This window comes from Ptychodera flava (assembly GCF_041260155.1).
Source record: "Ptychodera flava strain L36383 chromosome 3 unlocalized genomic scaffold, AS_Pfla_20210202 Scaffold_25__1_contigs__length_14229661_pilon, whole genome shotgun sequence".
NCBI lineage: Eukaryota > Metazoa > Hemichordata > Enteropneusta > Ptychoderidae > Ptychodera > Ptychodera flava.
The window spans coordinates 4,544,103-4,560,743 of record NW_027248279.1 but is presented as its reverse complement, the minus strand read 5'-3'; the positions used below and the strand labels follow the sequence as shown (position 1 = coordinate 4,560,743).

The 16,641-nt window shown below is 36.8% G+C and overlaps 1 protein-coding gene and 1 long non-coding RNA gene across 2 annotated transcripts in view; both read left to right on the top strand.

Moving 5' to 3' along the window:
- The window catches only part of LOC139125644 (coiled-coil domain-containing protein 191-like), a 218,719-nt gene that overhangs the window by 47,767 nt on the left and 154,311 nt on the right, over nucleotides 1-16,641 (top strand). The gene's annotated exons all lie outside the window — the stretch shown is intronic.
- The window catches only part of LOC139125649 (uncharacterized), a 176,630-nt gene continuing 163,497 nt past the window's right edge, over nucleotides 3,509-16,641 (top strand). Inside the window, exons 1-2 of the long non-coding RNA XR_011550314.1 lie at nucleotides 3,509-3,954; nucleotides 5,581-5,738. This is a non-coding gene — a long non-coding RNA (uncharacterized lncRNA). The remainder of the gene's footprint in view (nucleotides 3,955-5,580; nucleotides 5,739-16,641) is intronic.

The window sequence follows — 16,641 nt, the reverse complement described above, 5'->3', positions numbered from 1 at the left end:
GACAGTCGTCTAAAGCATAGAGTACCGGTTGACTTAAACAAATTAAAGGGATAATTTAACAGAATGTGTTACCGACTGTGTATGGTTGCGTTGCTTTCACACATTCTATTTTCCTCCAGCAAACACAGACCCCCATACAAATTAACTGACACCTATACCTGGAACACTAAATAGTGACCACTGTAATTACACATAGAATGGCTTACTTTCTCCTCCTGTCTCGCAGAATGCATTATTCAATGGCGATGATAATAAAACCACAGCGTAAAGAAGTTACAGTGTCAAGATCGGAGCTGGAAGAAGAAATTGATATTATTCTGTGTGTATACCGCGGTTTGGAGTGACAACACCACAGCCAATTGCTTGTTGGTTTCAGTAACTATTACCGTTGAAGAATTCTGATTGGATAAGCTGATCTATTGCTTTAAAATGCAAGCACAAACAGCCCCAGTGGTAGAGAGTCACTCCGCCATGTTACTTTGGGCAAGGTTATCAGCCGAGAAAGTGTGAGCAAAAGGTGGGATTAGCTGTGAAATGATGTTGTAACGTTTTTGAACAAGGTAAAACATCAAGAGGAAAGTATAACATTTGGTATCATGCCCTGCCAATACGATAACGATGACAGTTCCCGCTAGTTTCCTTTCCACACTCCTAATCGGGAAAATTCCCTGCTTATCCTTTTCCTGCTAACGTTGACCAAGATAACTACTATCCTTGCCCCATAAAAATATCAACTTCCAGCCGATCGTTATAAGCATTTCTTTTCACGCTAGGAAAAATCCCGAAGACGATCGAATTATATATACTATGTGTCCTTGCGCAGGCTTGGAATATTCATGTACAATAAACGTATTACTATTTCTGCGCATACCACATTTGATTTCTTGTGTGCGTGTGTGCCAGTTATCTTTTCTATCACGTTCGTCTCTGCTCTTAGCAAGAGAATACAATTCCAATCCGCTCGGTGTTAACGGAAACAAATCTTTGACGAACACATTTTGCATAGACGGCTTTGTGGTGTGTCTAATTGCTGTCAGCTTCATATTGTTATAACACTAACAGTAACAAACGAGACAAAGTTAATTCCTACTTAGAAATCATTTCGTAGTCGTTTACATCCGACTTAGACAATACTTTTGAAACAAAGTGTTGAGAAATTTTGCTTGTGTGAATAGTATTTTAAGCTAAATTATCTCCAACTTGATTTCAAATGATTTATAAACATGAGGAGTACGAGAATAGTATGCATTGATAATTAGTTACAATAATTTGGCTTGTTTACAGGGAAAAATTGAAATAAATAGCGTAGCAATTGAAAGGAACATTATTAAAAATTTATTTGCAAGTTGTTATTAGCCTTACACATAGAATACGTTTAGTATTCAGGAATATAGTGTTTTGGTAAGAGTTGACGACCTAAGGAAAGCTTTAAAATTTAGCAACATCGCTTCCGTTATAAGAAATTCTGTGTTTCTAGGAAAAAGTTTCGTGACATTTTTATCGCAGTTTTAGGTATTACCCCCCAAATATTCATCGTCATACACCGAGAGCTGCACCTGCTGAGAATTTGATTGATTTACACCATATGTATATTTACATCGTATGTAGGCTTCTTCCACCGGTAATCTAACTACTGTCAATCATTGTTTGCAGGGGTCGTAGCATACTATTCAAGAATTGCAAAAGTTTTACAATTTTTTAAAGTTTGATCGAGTATTATGAAATTGCCGGTTGCTTATCAATGATGTGTGATTGGGAAACTCATCAAAGTTTTCAATAAGTAAAAATTCAAAATCTATTATTGATGATTGGAGAAGACCAATCTAACTAGACGATACATTTGCAACCCAGAGAAAGTATTCAAAAGCCATGCATTCATAGAATGACACGTTATGGTCAAAGTCGATGAACTACATTTGTAGATTTAGCATTTCATTTTAATGGATGCAAACCTTGAGAATAAGAGTACTCTCTCTCACTGAGAAAAAAGTGTTTTAGCTCTCTCTCTCTCTCTCTCTCTCTCTCTCTCTCTCTCTCTCTCTCTCTCTCTGTTCACGTCAATCACAAATAACGTGTTTTGTCGGAAATCAAATTTTAACAACACAACGCATTATCTTCTGGTATTTTGTAATAAATCTCAATTTTATTAACAAAAATATATTCTACCGGTACACTTGATAAGAACGGATGTGGTTAAATATTTGCTACTATTTGAATATCGGTAGTGTTCGACTGATAGTTTTTTGAAAAATACACTGATATATTTAAAGAAAAATATGTATTCCTGTTTCATTTGTGTGTTTGACTTGTATGTGCATGTAATCTAACTTTTGGATTTAAAGTGTCTTTTTGTATTAAACGAGTCTTTAACATGTGTAATTAAACATTGCACATCCTCAATCGTTACATGTTTACAAGCTATCAAATACAAGACTACTTTACTTTAAAGATCATTGATTGTACACAATTTTACGACAAATAAATCTTCATTTCTAAAACAAGGTCAACACATAACTTAGAAAGAGGCTTTTTGGTAATATACAGATACGTTAATAAAGATTTGGAAGAAGGGAATTTGAAAAATTAACAAAATATCTTCAAAACTTCTGGCGATAATAGAATGCCAAGAACTGTGATTTCAAAATCTCAAAAGAAATAGAACTTCAACTGAAGAAAAAGTTTACATTAAATGCTTTTGTATGAAAATTATGCATCATGACGATAAGCATTCTTTTCAATCATAGAATGTGACTATCAACTAGTGTTCACAGAAACATATCTTACTGTGCTGTAATTTCGCCCTCTATTTATACAAGAAGTATTTGTCATGAAAGAGACTTTTGCCAAGTCATCTTGATTTCTCTGTACAATGATTAAAACAAAAATTACAAACTGAAACTTTATCGACAGACGGCTATGAAATGATACGTACTTAAAAAGGATAAATATGTAGAATGTAACTTCCATTATATTATAGCTTTGTCAATACCCGTGAATTTTGTGACGTCATACCATCAAATTATTACTGATAATGTATCCGATTATCCAGCATTTTGGCCCAGGAGGTTTTTCTACATCTTCAAATTCACTGGCAACAGCAAAACTAAAATAATAGCAATAATGTACCCCCGGCCAATAATGGACCGAAGCAAATTTTGCACTCTGCTTTCGTCCATTATTGCTTAAGTAACCTCCAACTATTTAATGTGAATGTAGTCACGTAACAGCAATACATTGTAAAACCTTACTGACTCCATACAACTCTGTAAATCTGCAGAAATATAAAAAACATCGGCATTTAAAATACACAGACCTTGAACGAAAAAGTACCTGTGAACGAAAATATTGAGATGGTCTGAATACACTGTAAGAATTGCTCACAAAGACGTATATACATACACACGCATATATATATATATATATATATATATATATATATATATATATATATATATATATATATATATATATATATATATATATATATATATATATATATATATATATATATATCAGGGTAGGCTCTAAGTTTACTACTATTTCAGCCCTTGTCAAACAAGATGTACTTTCCGAAGTCTTCCTAAACTTCATTTCTTAAAGTCGGGTAACTAGAAAATGCACAGTTTTTACCACAATTAAGTACACAAAGATTCAAACCACGGTTCCGTTATCAACAGCTTTATACATTTTTTGGGGGAAAAAATGGTGTTGCCGCTTGTTATGGCGCCCTCTTTTAAACGAATGTTAGGTCTTGTAAATTTCCACCATAGAGGACGCTGTGACAAAATCGTAAACAACACGACAACACTCAAGTCACAGCAGTATCAATGGCCGGCCCCTCTTGCCAGCCATTGTTCGCTCTGTCTATGTAAACGTACAGATTTGGAGTATACCATCGACATTGGATGAGAATATCTAGCGCATATTATGCAGGAGTTATCACAGGATATACAGGTAATGTTTTACAAGTACATTTCACTGACAAATGAACCGTACCGGTCGTTTGTCTCTGGTGTAATTGAGATCTGATGGTTTGTCAGGACAGTCCAATACACAATCTCATCAAAATATTCCATTGTTGTCAGTTTGGAAAATTATAAAATCGCCGATTTTTATTTTCTATGAAAAAAGTCAATCGGTACAAAGTACGTAAATCGATTTTTAGTACGAAAACCATTTTAAGAATTTCAATGATTGAATTTTAAAACACTGCATTTTCAAGAATCAATTGATTGTTTTCATTCATTCATTATCATTCATCAAAAGTTACTCATATTTTGTTCACAAAAAATTCTCATCATGGATTCTGGTCACTATAGACAAGTCTAGCGATCCGTACACAACAAAATTTTAGCCCACACTTGATTTCTAAATATTGTAATTCTACCAAAAATTGAGAAATTCTTATCATGACCAACTTTACTGGCATTCCAGTGACGTCACCAATTCAAACTGCTCATTGCAATCAATGCATTTATGAAAATGTCAGAAATTTTTCACTTACATTTTTAAAAATTGGTTTTCAACCACCATAAACGTGTCCATCGAGTTGTCAACAAGAAATTTTAGCCCACACTTAATGTCTAAAATTTCTGGATTTTGAGAAAAATGGAGAAAACCTAGTGACCTACTTTACTTGAAGTCAACAAAACAATCGATGACGTCACCAATGCAGACCGTCCATTGCTTTCAATGCATTTTCAAAAAATTCCTGAATTTTTCACCAAAATTTTCACAATTCTGATCCGGATGCACATGAAGTTCTGTGTCGAGTTGAGGACAAGAGATTTTTAGTCCAAACTTGGGGTGTAGGATGTGAAAAATGTGTTAAAAATGGTGATATTTTGATGAGATTGTAATGCATATCTATGTTGATACAGAGTATACAATGATTTGGTGGATGGACTGAGACCGAGACGACGACATCCAGGCTGTGAGAGCAATTGTTGTTGTGATGTCATCATTGACTGCAATGAACTCTGGGTAAAACACAACACCTTCAAATAATACACAATCCAATTGTCCATCAGATCTCAGTTTTACAATGCCATTACTCAGCCTTGTACCAATATAAATATTGCCGTGTGAATCGACATCCAAGCCTTGTGGATACTTTAACCTATCATTGCGATATGAATTCAGAAAATTCAAATCAGAATCTAAAACATGAATGACATGTTTGTCTTTATCTGACACTAAGAGATGGTTGTTGCTAGTAGCCATTACAGAGTGTGGATCACTGAATTGATCACTGACTCTTGCAACAAGTTTTCCATCTTTGATGTTGTATTTGATCAAACTTTTACCTTTGCTGTCAGTGACAAAAATAAATGCTGCCATTACAGTAATGCTCCTAACCTCAATGTCTGCACTTTGGGGAATAATTTGAATAATTTTTTTATTTTGGTCACAAATAATTATTTGGTTATTACCGATGTCAGTGATAAAGAAGTGACCATCAGGGGATATGGCCACATCCCATGGCTTGAATTCTTGTCAAACTGACCATCAAATCTGATAATTTCTATGACCACCTTATTCTTATTGAGTATTTGTATGCGATGGTTTTCTGTGTCACAGATCACAAGCTGATCTCCATGCCATGCCAGACCATGTGGTGCATTAAACTGTCCTGGCTCTGTACCAGAATCCCAACTGCCCAATACCTGCAATGTCCATTTTTGACCTGTTGAGTAAAGAAGAGGTCAAAGGTCAATATTTATTCACAGGAGCTGCAGGTAAGTTTATTTTCTTTTACCAAGGAAAGTATTGATGTGAAAATTTTCTGCTGACATGGAAATTTCTCTGGTGCAGTAAAAAAACCCCAATTTTTTAATGTTACCAAACCTGAAATGCAGTAGCAACAAGTTTCTTAAATATTTAGGTCTAAATAAATTCAACTCTTAACTGCACCACAAGACTCAAAGCTGAAATCAATGTTTAGGTGTCATAAAATGTCATATTATTGCACCTAAAGGTTAGGGGCAATTTGTAACTCTACTTACTTCAACATTCATCCTGATAATGTTATTAAAACAGATTAAAATAAAAATATGAATAATTTATCAAAAATAACACAAACAAGGGTAAAATAAGTTACTCTCTCCTTGATTTTTGCTGTCAATCATTCTTGACAGTTTAAAAGTTTTGCCCGTTGTCCTCTGCTTTCCACCTAAAAAATTCTGAGAGTAGAGAGCAAATATTTTGCGAAAAATGCTATGTTGTTTGCTGTTCACTTATCTTACCAAACCGATCATTCCAGTGGTCCAGAAGTTGACATATAATTTTGAAGGCACACTTTATTTTGTATTTTGGCACTTTTTGAAGAGTTTGTTGAAATACTTTTTTTCAGTTGTTTTCTATATCTAGAGGCCATGTAAATGTATGAGTTCAAAAGTAGTAAACTACTTAAGGTTCCAAGACAAGAAATTGACCTTTTTAACCTGTTCACCCCCAATTCCCTGTAAACAGGTCCACAATCACTATTGATAGCAATGGGTTTGGGCTAAACCATGGTGGTGAAAGGGTTAAGCCACAGTTCTCTGGTGGTTAATAAGCTGACAGAACCCCTGTAAATTATACATTTGATTTTTCTGAAAGCCTAGATATAGGGGAACATTTTGGTTACCATACAAAAGATACTGTTTCTCAATGTTTTCTTGCAACACAACAGTGGCAACAAGTGAACTTCTATTGTGGGCATCATATTTTATAATTTCATGACAATGAATGCTCAATAGACAGTATCCAGCATGCAACAGAAAAAGACACAAATACCAAACTTTGTTTTCATTGAATTTATCCACAGTTGCCAATGAAATGTTAGAATTAATGTTACACTATAGCTTATACTTTTGATATTTTTACAGTATTTTTGTTTGTTATCTTGTTTCATGGTCACATCTCTCCACCCATTCACTAGAATAGTCTGACTCAAAGACCATTGATTTCTGAGGTGATATTTGATCTGTACGGCTGAAAGGGGCTGGAAAAATAGAATATTTAGAAATAAATAGTGTTCAGCTTGTGACAATCCCTGTATCCACATTGATATTGATGACTGGAATTTAATTTAATTTTTAATTTAGTTTAATTATTTCCTATTAAGGTAGAATGCACCTCGGGGACAGATATTCGGAATCTCAATCTTTTACAATTTTTTTCTGATATGCCACTTCCCCCACTTGTGAGGGTTCATTTTAGAGCTCTTGGTGTAAGAAAACTTATCATTAGCTTAGATTTTCAAAAATAGCAAATTTTATTTATCTCCAAAGATTGAACACAAGGATTTCGGCCATTTTGAATGTCAAATATTGGTAAATCTTTGGTACTTTGTTTCTCTAGTACCAAATTTTGCACGGTGACCCCAAATTTTGATTTCTGATTTTGAAAGAGAACGGTTGAAAGATCATTGAGGAAAGTTTGAGTAAAAGTTTAAGTCTTTCACTTTCAAGGCACTTACTACATTAACAACAATTAGGCATATTATAAATGCAATAAAGGTAGAGTTTGCTCAGTGAGTGATAGGCTTCAAAGTGTGCGCAGAGGCAGAACAAGAAAATGTAAAAATGACACAGAACAAAATGCTGAAAAAAGTACAGCTTTACAACTGTTGTCCCTTAATTTTCCTTACAATGACACATAATGCTTGAAGTCTTTTATTTTCACTGCTTGTTTGGACGTCATTACCACCGTGCTGATACATTTAACACTGTCTGACAACACTGTACTGTGATGTGAGTGGTTTTGTATTGTAGTCATCCGGGGGACTGTCTTGCACTCTCAAAGAGTAATCTGATTTCATCAAAAGTTGTTGCACTGTAGTTAAACATCTCCATTGGACAACTGTCATGAAAATTATGTCAGCTTGGAAACAAGCTGAATTGAATTGCTCTTAAATGTTAGTCACAGAAATAAGGAGCTATTTAAATTTTATCAAGGATCAATTTCTTTTGTATAACCAAATTATTTTTGATACCATGAATAAATTTACAAAGACTAGTCTGAAATTTTGTAATCACTTCATTGTGAGTTTATTATTTCATAATTTTTGAACACTTTAATGGCACCTAGAGGATTACATGGCAATTTTTGAACAAAGTAACTTAATTTTGACCAAGTTTTCTTGAAAAACTGAAGTCATATTTGTTTATTTGCAGTCACTTTACATCACTGTCATTTTCCAGACAGTTGAATGAAAGAAGTAGAACAGCTAGATTACAAAGAGATACCTCACAATATGTTGACAGGTATGTGTTAATTACTCTTTTCTGTGTTTGTTTGACATTTTACAGACACTCACAGTCACAATGCAGTCACATCATGGAGCATCATGTAGTTTTTGTCCTGGCTGTTAATGTTTTGTAATTTACCGATAGCAAACTTCTTTGGATGAATTGAGGTCACAGAGACCTTGGCCATGTCTACTACATTGGGTAAGCTACATGTATTTTTCTGTGGTCTCATATCACCCCAATACTACAGTAGCACTTCAACTCTACCGGTACACCGATGAAAGCCACATCCACCTCGTGTACTCATTATCACCATCTCATATGCATGCCATGACATACATATTATGCTAGTCTGGTTCCCTGACCCATTTCCCCGGTAGAGGGCATGGGGAATATAGGGTCAGGTACCGGGTAGCCATCTTGAACAGAATTTTGTTCAAGATGGCGGAGGTTAGTCACCTGACAGACATGCTACAAATAATATGGCTGCTACCATGAAAACGCCTGTCAAAATTCGACTGGATCAGAATTATGTTCGAACACTGCTTTCCGAACCAAAAACATTGGCACACGAGACGGGAAAAATAAACTGAAAGGATTAATCTAGAAGTACAGGGAAATAGAGGTGATTGAAGTGTGGCTGTGATATCACAGCAGTACTTGTGGCGTGTATCGATCGCGCTAGGGTCACTGAGGTCATCGCCGACTGTTGCGTGACCCCAATGACCAGAGCACGTTCGATACACGCCACAAGTACTGCTGCGATATCACAGCTAAGGCCAAAAAAAAAATATGTGCTGTTCCGATAACCCGACCTACCCAATTTTAACCCCCCGACCCTAGACTTTTTAGAGCCTCGTAAACCCGGAAGTAAAAATAACGATATGAAAAAACGTGAAACGCATGAAATCACACGAGAACTATGACAAATCGCGTGAATCACGCGAGAACTAATACGTCATTCTTATAGTAGGGATGCCAGACGCTCATATGAAAACTTGCGACATGACACTGACAGTTGTTGCACACTGAACATTGCTGAACGGTTTCCGGTTTTCAAACTGCTGTATCTCAAAAAGTATTAGGTCTAATTCAATAAAATTTTCGATAAAAAAATTCCAATTCAACTGCTCGTTCTACCATGGGATATTTTTTGAAAATAAAGAAAAAAATTGTGTCATTTTAGCGCTCAAAATCAAACATTATTTTTCGCCATACAGCGTGCCTGCGTACTGCGGCACGCACATTTCTCAGGCCACATACTTCCTATGTTAGAATGGAATGGCTCGTTACAGTATGTTGTTCAGTGCCTAAACGGCGTTTTGTAGGTAGGTTGTCGCTAAATTGCAGGGACAATTTTCAGTGATCGGAGTTAGTATACCAAACAGCAACTGTTATATTCAATTTGTGGAAAGTTTGAAGCATTTTCATGGCCGTTTTCTGATGTAATCTTTCATTTACATTCTTGTTGTCATTTCCGAACCGCGCCATGCCCAGCGCGGCCACATTATGCAGGCCAAGTGAAAGCCCGGAAGTGTTTTGTGATAGTGAATCGAGCAAATTTTGGTCAATTTTACTTTTTATAGTCATTCTATCATTAAAATATAAACCCGTACACCAAAAACTGTGTGGTTCAGGTCAGTTCTGAGTAGTTTCAAAGTCTGTGCGTTCGGAATTTACCGTGAATTTGCCGTACGTACGTACTTCGTTGAACTGCCAACGCTACAATCAGCTGTTTTCAAACGTTAACCCTCAGCCTGGTAGTTTTGCGAACATTAAACTGTGTTCATTTTCATCTGTTGATGTTACACAAAATTTACAAAATGATATTTGACAACAGAAATGAATACTCTTTCAATGATGTATGGGAATGAAGTCAGCATGCGATGTAAACAACTTTATTTTTAAACAGCATTAACGTAAACTGGGGAAAATGACAGACAGGGGTAGTGCAGGAATCGGGAATCGATAAACAAGACAAGTTGAAAGACGGGCAAATGAAGGAGAATGAAAAATCTAAGGAAGGAAAGGAAAAAATCATAACCCTGACTCTAGATTTCAATGCTAAAGGAAAATTGAGTACAACAAGATGACAGCTTTTTAGGGGGGGGAGTAATATTCTTGTGTAAAAAAGGACAGCTCCAGGGGGGTTATTCTGTACTGTGAGTTGATCAGTTGAACAATGACATTTTATTCATATTCCTATGTTTTTTGTTTTTTTTTTATATCAGAATTTCTCAAATGTAACATTTAAGAAATTTTACAGATCTAAAATATATTTATTCTTTTTTATTATTACTCAAGTTTAACTGTCCAGAATTTGGTACAGCTAGCGTAAAAACTCTGAGAGTTACAGCTGTTTGAAAATGGGGAAAAGTGGCTATTTTTACTGACATTCCGTCCAACATTTTTGGCTCTCCTTGATTGTCAGTGTATCTCAAATACAAACTTCAAGTAATTTTACAAATCTAAAATGCATGTATTCTTTTGCATTATCTCTCAAATTAAGTGTTCAAATTTGACAGAGCTAGCTTAAAAACTGTGAAAGTTACAGTAGTTTGAAAATGGCGAAAAATAGCTTTTTGACTGGTAGTATACACAGTGCCGTCCAATTTTCAACTCTGTCTCACAAAATTTTGGCATTTTCATGTCTCTGTGTAAAGAAAACAAAAGCTCCTTATACCGTACTCTTACAATATATTGCACAAAAAGTATTTTAAAGCAGATTAGTTAGAGAATCAATATTATTACAACTATATTTTTCATAGGGATACCCACAAAATGACTCTTAGCCATATGTTGAAATTTTTTGACCATTTGTCAAAAAAAATGAGCATATTTAATTTTTAAAAAATCATAACCCTGGAAGTAGACAAGATAGAACATCATTCAAACAGTTTTTTAAATCCTGAGACAAGATCTTCAAGAAAACATACAATTCAAGTAAGTTTAACCAAGAACAAAAAAGGGCCTGGTATCCCTACTTATAGCAGGCCTCGTCTCAAACAAAATGGTGGCTCGTGATGGACTTAACGTGTACTCAGTTTTGTTTCGCAAAGCGATCATGGCGAAGAAAGGTCGATTTTGTCTTCTGTTAAACAGAACCAAACATTCGAAGAAATTTGGAGGAACACCATCCAGGTTTTTCTGAATGTAAAATGTACTCTATTCGAGTTGAATGTGCCAGTGATGCTGCTGGGCCGTGGTTGGAAGTACAGCAGACAGATATACAGGTTGACGAGGCTACAAACAACTTCAACGTAAAGTATGTGTGTTTTTCTTGCGAGTGACTGCAAAAAGCTGAGGATTTACCTGTGGATAAACATTCACTTTCCTGTCAAAGAATCGTAATTCAGCCATATAAATTTCCGTGACAGTCTAATAAACCACACACTTCAATTCTACTGATGAATATTTTTTTTAATATATCGGTATTTAATTGAGTGTTTCATGAGGAAATTGTTCACTGGTAGTGTGTTTGAACGCGTACAAAAATGCACATTGAGAAATAAAAAAAAAATGAAAAAAAAATTTCCTACATACCTACCCTATTTTTGAAAACCATGTAATCGGAACAGCACATATTTTTTTTTGGCCTAATGTAATTGAAAGCAAACTTTGTTGGAACTGTGAACGACGATTGGTTTCGATGGATAGAATGGTGTCCGAATTTCGTGAAAAATGCCAGGTATCATGTCGACGTTCTAAAAGTATCATGAGGTGTGCTAAATCACAGTGGCTAAATCATGGAGGTAAAAAGTCTCTTCTTTCTACCTCCACGGATTTGTGGTACAAACAAGAAGTTGGTGTCAAGTGAGCCTGAAAGTGCAAAACCCAAGAAACATGAGAAAAACAAGTGTTACTTTCATCCAATCACAGCTTGTTTTATTTTAACCCAATAGCGTCCATGTTTACATTAGCCGGTACCTGACCCTATATTTCCCCACGCCCTCTACCGGGGAAATGGGTCAGGGAACCAGACTAATATTATACTTGCTTGACAAACAGCCAATCCAGCTGGTACGTATACCGGTACATGTACCGTAGTTAGATCATCACCCATCAGCCACCTGCAGTGCTAACTTCCTCCTCATCATCGGCACAGTGTATGTACACTGATGTTAACAAATGAAAAATTCCCTCCTACCGACCACCGTTAATCGGAAATCCCCACATAACATACACCCAAAAAACAAACAAACAAGGGAGCTAACACACTATACATTAGAGACTGTCCCATTTTTCACTGGAATTTCAATTGTTTTTTAAAGTTATTAAAAGCTCAATAAAGTTCTATGGGGTTGCTGATGTGGACCCTCAGGGACCATTGTACCACATTGCCAATGTGTGGTATGATTCCACAACGGGTTTGTGCTTTATTCCAGCCTGCTATGACACCATGCATCCCAACTTTGATAGTAAGTGTTTCCTTGGTAACATGTTGCCCTCCCTTGAAGATATGAATCAAACCTGTGACTGTATGATACACCACTACGATGCCTTGATAAAGTGCTATCACTCCTGCCAAAACATTTTTCTCTGTGTGATAGCTTTGCCTAATACTCTGGACAAGAATTCACTTGTCAACAATAACAGTCAACATGCAGGTATGTGTAGCAGTACAGGTTCAGTTGACAAGCCTAACACTACCAAAATATGTTATACATGTTCTACACCATGCTAAACATGTTCTACACTAAATTTGGTATAGCACAAGAATTAAACTGCAGTTAACATAAAAACAAAATGAATCAAAAATCATCAAAAGTTACAGGTGCTGGCCTTTCAAACCAGTTTCCCTCTGCACAGGTCACCATGGTTGTTAAATGATGAAGGCAAAGAAACAGTTGAAAACTTGATTTAATTTCTGAAGGCGGACTTATATACACGGTATTTAACTTATTGCTAGCAACTCAATAGGCAATTCAGCAGTAACACAATCAGGTGAAATGACTGTTACAGGTGTACAAGACAAGTCACCCAGCAATTTGTCATGTCCTTGTAAAAGCAAATAGAGTGCATGTTTTGTATGGGTCAAAGGTCAAGGTATTACCTGACTCTCTGATCAGCCCTGGAAAGTACACAATAAATAGTACATAATTTTCAATTTCAAAAATGTTTTGCAGTTTGTGAGACTTGCTATTCCTATATTGTTTGCAATACTGGTATACAATTGCTAAAGAAAGCACATACAATTAATTAGATAATAGACAGGTACCTGTGGCTGGCCGTGTCATACATGGGTACATGTATGTCATAATATGTCAAAGATTGTTCTGGATGACGCACCACTGTGTGAACATGAAGCAAATCATCCAAACAAAAAAAAATACTGAATCATGGTGATGTTGATCAACTAATCTTTCAGATACTCAGTAACTTTTGAGATTGTTCTACACAGGAGAAAGTTTTCTTAATGTGCCGGTACATGTATATCGTTCATCCAAAGTGCAGAGTCAAGCATACCCGGTACCCGATATTGCCTTCCAGTTGAAATAATTTTTTAGCTATACTGCTACAGTAACTATATATATTCAATTTGTAAATGTCAGTTTATCCAGATACTTGAATTCTTTTATTTCAACAGAAATGGAACAAAATTGTAAACAACTTTTCACCATGAGGAACCAAGTGGGCCATCGAGTGCAGTATTATACATGTATGGTAAGTAACCATGGTGATACTATTCAGATCTTGTTTTTGGCATTTCTTATGTTTTGTGCAATTTTGAGTGACGTTGTTAAATCACTCCCATCTCCAGGCAATACATGATTGGTTTGTATTATTTTTCATCTGTAATTGAGAATAAACACAGACCAGGTACGGTGGTTTGTAAAATGATTGGTTTCCATCCTCATCAAATCATAATTCATCGGTAACAGTCGCTGAAAATGGATTGATTTCATTGTCATTTAATTTGAAATAAATCTTTTATGTATGTGATTATCCTTTCACACATTCTGACTGGCTGCCATTTTAATTGGTGTGACTCTGTATGCAGTGTTGCCAACGGTGAGAACACCACTGTGTACAGTGATGTGAGAACACTGCTGTGTATAGTGATGTGAGAACACTGCTGTGTACAGTAATGTGAGAACACTGCTGTGTACAGTGATGTGAGAACACTGCTGTGTACAGTGATGTGAACACTGCTGTGTACAGTGATGTGAGAACACTGCTGTGTACAGTAATGTGAGAACACTGCTGTGTACAGTAATGTGAGAACACTGCTGTGTACAGTAATGTGAGAACACTGCTGTGTACAGTGATGTGAGAACACTGCTGTGTACAGTGATGTGAGAACACTGCTGTGTACAGTGATGTGAGAACACTGCTGTGTACAGTGATGTGAGAACACTGCTGTGTACAGTGATGTGAGAACACTGCTGTGTACAGTGATGTGAGAACACTGCTGTGTACAGTGATGTGAGAACACTGCTGTGCACAGTGATGTGAGAACACCACTGTGTACAGTGATGTGAGAACACTGCTGTGTACAGTGATGTGAGAATACCACTGTGTTCAGTGATGTGAGAACACCGCTGTGTACAGTGATGTGAGAACACTGCTGTGTACAGTGATGTGAGAACACTGCTGTGTACAGTGATGTGAGAACATGTACCGCTGTGTACAGTGATGTGAGAACATGCTGTGCGCAGTGAATCGTGAGAACACCGCTGTGTACAGTGATGTGAGAACACCGCTGTGTACAGTGATGTGAGAACACCGCTGTGTACAGTGATGTGAGAACACCACTGTGTACAGTGATGTGAGAACACCGCTGTGTACAGTGATGTGAGAACACCGCTGTGTACAGTGATGTGAGAACACCGCTGTGTACAGTGATGTGAGAACACCGCTGTGTTCAGTGACGTGAGAACACCGCTGTGTTCAGTGACGTGAGAACACCGCTGTGTACAGTGACGTGAGAACACCGCTGTGTACAGTGACGTGAGAACACCGCTGTGTACAGTGACGTGAGAACACCGCTGTGTACAGTGATGTGAGAACACCGCTGTGTACAGTGATGTGAGACACCGCTGTGTACAGTGACGTGAGAACACCGCTGTGTACAGTGACGTGAGAACACCGCTGTGTACAGTGACGTGAGAACACCGCTGTGTACAGTGACGTGAGAACACCGCTGTGTACAGTGACGTGAGAACACCGCTGTGTACAGTGACGTGAGAACACCGCTGTGTACAGTGATCTGAGAACACCGCTGTGTACAGTGATCTGAGAACACCGCTGTGTACAGTGATGTGAGAACACCGCTGTGTTCAGTGACGTGAGAACACCGCTGTGTACAGTGACGTGAGAACACCGCTGTGTACAGTGACGTGAGAACACCGCTGTGTACAGTGACGTGAGAACACCGCTGTGTACAGTGATGTGAGAACACCGCTGTGTACAGTGATGTGAGAACACCGCTGTGTTCACATGATGTGAGAACACCGCTGTGTGCAGTGATGTGAGAACACCGCTGTGTACAGTGATGTGAGAACACCGCTGTGTACAGTGATGTGAGAACACTGCTGTGTACAGTGATGTGAGAACACCGCTGTGTTCAGTGATGTGAGAACACCGCTGTGTACAGTGATGTGAGAACACCGCTGTGTACAGTGATGTGAGAACAGTGCTCTGTGTGTATCATTGACACAATGTTTTATTTTTGCAGAGACGTATCATTGAATGGCCTGTAGCTTTAAAATTTTATTTGATGTCATTTATTGTGTTTCTCATCAAAAGCCAGGGTTAGCGGTAGGATTTTCAAGTTAGTAGCCACACTTACTCGGTGTGGCTAATTTGGTCCTCATTTTATTAGCCACACGCAACTTTCATTAGCCACACATACTAAATGCTGGTAGAAATATGCTTCAGTCTTCAAGTTTTTGATGTAATACATTCATAAATGCATACATATATATATATATATATATATATATATATATATATATATATATATATATATATATATATACAGAGATACATGAGACTATACATTTCTTTTTTCACTGCAAAGGCTACACGGACAGTAGACATGATCTTTAAGTAAACTAAACATTTGTAAAAACACATTCAGAGACACACAAGACCTTATGAACATTTTCAAGAACAATCAAATCATCATTATGTGATTTGGGAAAATTGTTTGAACTCAGACCAAAATAAAAATGAAAAGAGTAAAATATTGATGAACATGTTACATCCTCATCTATATATACTCTTTTGTTGTTGATTTTGCAAAACCTATATTGTACTTTATGATCAAGATCCCCAATTGGGATAGGATTTCAATAAAGGCTTACTTCACTTTACTTTACATGCCTACCCTACTTAAACCCCGATAAAGAAAGGTGATGCGCGTATAATAGATGATTACAGCTAGTAAAATTACTTTTCCGAT